Raw genomic sequence first — 4432 nt, 5'->3', positions numbered from 1 at the left:
ACTCCGCCCCGTCCTGCCGCGGCGGCGGCGGCGGGCGCTCCTGGGGGCAGGGCCGCGTCGGGAGTGTGGGACTGCTGTCCACCCTGGCCCTCCCCTCCCCCATCGCGCCGGCGGGGAGGTCCGGAGACGCTCGAGGTCCTGTTCCTGCTGCGGTAGAGAAAGTAGGGCTCAGCTCAGGAATCCGGGGAGCCATCTCTCTGGCCAGACGCAACGGAAGCGCTCCCTCTTAGGGGACCCCGCCCCCCCCCCCCAGGGCAGCTTCTAGCCTGCAGGGAGAGGGGTGGGGGCTTGAAGCCAAGCCAGGGACCAGCCTTGGGATGCAAACCCGAGGGGCAGTACCTGCCGGAGGGTGAATCTGCCCAAATTCCAGACTCAGCCCCTAAAACGGGGCCTGGCACACGTTTGAGGCGCAATAAAAAATACTTTTGAGTGTATGAATGAATAAAGGCCAATTTGCGGTGAATTAAGTCTAGTGTAAATCTTATCCAGATCCTTACTGAAAAACTCAAAGTCTGCCTTGCCCATAAAACCGCCTCACAGGGACTCAGGGCTGCAGGACGCACGTGCCTCTCCCGCAGCCCTGAGGACTCGTGTGGCAATGCCGCGTCCAGGGGCATCGTCTCCAAGCACAGTAGCAGCCTACGCCAGGCAATTTGGTGTGACAGGAGCTGAGTAGTTTTTAAACGACCTTGATGGAAATCTTTGCAAAGGCGTCACAGCCCGCCTTACCTCCTTACGCAAAAGATCCTGAACCCATTTCGCACACTGCTCCACGAACCGGGGCTCTCGCGGTGGACGTCGGCACCGAGCGGTGTCCTAGTGGCCAGCTCCTGAGCTTTGGGGCTCCCCTATTCTGCTCTCATTTGTAGTCACCGCTCACAGCTCACAAACTTCTCTTCTAATCCGCAAAGCAAGAGCCCATCAGAGTCGTCTACACTTGCTGGGAATTTTATGTCGAGGAAGGGTGGAGGGGCTGCTTGAGAGTCACGCGCTCATTACCTGAGAAGTGGGTGTCATACGTGGAGAGCCCCAGCTCTTCCCAGAAGGCACCCCATAGGCACGTGCTAAGCTAAATATTGTAAAGCAGATGATAGTCCCCAATAGAAATAGTTTTATAATTGAGGCTTGTGCTCCTAAGGACCAAGTGTCAAATAAACCAGAGATGTGACTAACAACATGTCATGGGCACGAAAGGTCAACACCCGTAAGCCTCGATCAGCACTTAAAAATGGAAGATTCTGCTCCCAGCCACAGGCCAGGGGGCCGACGGAGCCCTGGACACCCCCGGCCCGGCCTCGGCATCTTTCTGACGGGGGCCGTGAGGTGGCTCGCCCGAGGTCACCAGTTAACCCCTGCGGAAGCCAAGCCCGGCGACTCCTGCCCGGGCTCCTGTTTTTCCCTGCAACTCTCCAGCCTCCCTTATAAAAGTCCCATAAAATGGGCATTAACGTCCCCTGCACACGGGTTATGTAAGGGCCCGGAGCACTATAAAGCGCACGTGACGGCACATAAAAATGTGACTCCATCGTATCACTCATCGGGCCCGTCCAAAACCCAATCTGCCAGCTACAATAAATGGTAATTGTGTCTTTGAGGAGGATTGTTTTGCTACCTTGGGGTGCAGGAAGGCCTTGGAGGAGGCGCCTGGAGCGGCCCGCACTGCTGGGAAAGGTGTGCGTAGCCCCCGGAAGCTGACGGCGGTGACCTCTAGCATCGTGTCCGGCTTCTCTGCTACTTTCGTGAGCCAGGCGTGGTTCTGGCCCTGCGCGTGGACCATCTCTTCAGAGTCCGCGTGGCGGCCCTGTGGGGGGCGGGGGTGCCAGAGCCATCACTGAGGCTCCGTGAGGTCACCAAGCTGGGAAGCGGCAGGGACAGGGCCCGGGTGCACAGTGGCCGCCAGGCTGCCTCCTCGGGTTCGAAAGCCTTCCAGGGCTCAGTCCGTCAGCAGCACCCAGTTCCCTTACACGGCGTGGGAGTCAGGCCGCCTGGGGCCGGAGCCCTGTCGTGTCCCTAAGGAGCTGCGCGATGCTTGGAAGTCCCTCCCTTGGTCCCCAACTCCAACGCCCCGAGTGAGGAGTGCGGCCCTGCACTCGGTCCCTAATCCGTCGCTTCGCGCGGGTTTGGAGAGCAGGAGCCCCCAGAATCAGTCTTCGGGACGGTATTTTCTGCCCGCCACGCCAGCACCGGAGGGCAGGGACCCCGGAAGTGGACGGAGGGCACATTCCCACCGCCGAGCCCTGCCAGGCGCAAGGCGGGTCACCGCGTGCATTATCTGTCGAATTCCCCGACAACCCTGGAGGAGACGCACTCAGAAGGGCTAAGGCAGCAGGGAGGCTGGCTTTGACCCTCGGTCTGACTTCCCGCCTGGGAGCAGGGAAGGAGGGGGCAGTCACGGTCGCCCCGGGGGAGGGCGGGGCACCCAGGCTGGAGAGCCTGGTTGGGGGCCTGATGGGCCACCTCTTCTCCGTCATCGCCATCTTCTGCCTGCCTGAGCCCTGCCCTCGGGGGGCCTGCCTCGGAAACGGACCGAGGAAGGGGGTGACACTCCTAGACGGCGGTGAGGCTCGGTCACGAGCTCCGCGAGGGCTCGCTGTCAAGGTGACGTTCAGAACACGCTCGGAGATGGCGAGCGCTGTCGAGTACGTGTGCCTGCGAGTGTCGGGGCCGCGGGGGGCCCGGGGAAAGCACCTCGAAAGAAGCTGATCCAACGCTGGCTTGATTCTGACGCAAGACGAGAGCGTTTTCATGGTCACGGAGGTCAGGCGGGTGTGAGGAATGGTCCAAGACGCCCCTGCCGCCGGCCTCGGGGCATTAAGCGGGACCCGATGTTCGGCTCTGCAGGCTCACAGTGCTCATGAAAGTAAAACCCTGTGACCTCAGGTTTCACCGAAGAGTGGAATCCGGATTCACTTACGCAACGGTGTGCGCTGAGAGGCAGGCCCTGTCCTAGGCAATGGGGACACCGGGGGGGTGGGGCGCAGTTCCCGCCCTTATCGAGTTTACCCCAGAGATGGGGGAGAGCGGGCGGCTGGCCGAGGGGGCTGAGAAGAGGCCTCTGGGGCTCCCGCTGCCTCTACGAGAGACCGGGCTGAAGCTCCTCCAAGTTCCAGCCCCCAGGGGAGGGGATCGCATCTACCTGAACCCCAAGCTGATGCAGACACCCCCGGGGGGCTGGCTCCTTTCTTCGTGGACCTCTAAGCTTGCCAGCGTGGCCCTCCCTTACGCAGCCCAGTCCTTACGCCCTTGACCCCTCTCCAGACCCGTCTGGCTTCCTGGGCAGCACCCCGGGGCCAGCTTGCTGCATCCGGCTGTTTCTGGCTGAGTCCCTGCAGTCAGCGAGCAGGCCGCCCAGTGGCGGCCAGCTCGGGACCACACTGCCCTCCCCCGGACGGTTTGCTTCCCCCGCAGCCCTCGGCCTCTCTGTTTGCACACACGCTGCCCTGGCTGTGTGGCTCACGCTCAGCCAGCGCCTTGGGTGTGTGGGCTGTACACCTCGCCAGGCCCTGAGGGTCCTGCCCTCACGGGGCTTACTTACATTCTAAGTGGCGGATGATGAGCCAACTTGTAACGAGCTAGTAAAAGGTTTGCAAATGGTACTCGGGGCTGATGGCTGAACAGAGGGGGGACGTCCCCCGGGGTGGTCGGAGACGGGGGACCTGTGGCGGGTCCGTGCGCGGGCCACTGCCCAGACGGTGCACAGTGCCCACGGAGTGGCTCCCAGCCATGGATGGGCGCACGGAGGCCACTCTCACGCCCCGGGCAGGCGCCCCAACTGAAAGACCCATGTCTGAGACAGTGAACCCCTGTCCGCCGGACTCAAGGGGGGCTGTGGCCGTGCACCCCGCCTGCTGCGCCCTGGAAGATGGGGGCGCCTGGCAGTGAGCAGGAGGAGGGAGAGCAGAGTTCGGACTGGAACCTGAGAGCAGGGCCAGATGAGTCCAGGGCGGCCGGGCTGGGCCGGCGAGGGGTGAGGCCGGGCGTGCTCCTGGGCCCGGCCGCGCCCGCCCGGACTCTCCCAGCTGGCATTCTGTTCTCTCTGGGCGGGGCGGGCGGGGCGGCTGCTGGGAGGGTGGTGACGGTGATGAATAACTGGGCAGCCGCCCCGCCCGGGCCCAACAGGCTGCCTCAGCACTCGGCCCTCTCCGCGCCCCGCCCCTCTGCCCACCCAAAATTCCAGTCCTGTGCTCCCTGCCTGCCGCGCGGGCACACCTGGGACCCGCCTTCCCGCCTGCCCCTCCCCCTGGCCCGAGTGCTGTTCACAACCCCCCCCCCCCCCCCGGCAGGACTGGGCGTCCGCCTCGGGGTCCGGGGAGCCCCCAGCTCTCTGCGGGGCTGCATGTCCCCTGGGCACTCCCTAGGGGGGCCGCCAGGAAAACAAGGACGGGCCGTGCCACACGCAGACCGAGGTGCGCGCCGGGTCCACGGCCAGGAA

This window comes from Rousettus aegyptiacus, unplaced genomic scaffold (genome assembly GCF_014176215.1).
Source record: "Rousettus aegyptiacus isolate mRouAeg1 unplaced genomic scaffold, mRouAeg1.p scaffold_m13_p_18, whole genome shotgun sequence".
Taxonomy (NCBI): domain Eukaryota; kingdom Metazoa; phylum Chordata; class Mammalia; order Chiroptera; family Pteropodidae; genus Rousettus; species Rousettus aegyptiacus.
The sequence above is the reverse complement of the archived record's forward strand: the minus strand, read 5'-3'. Positions refer to the sequence as shown.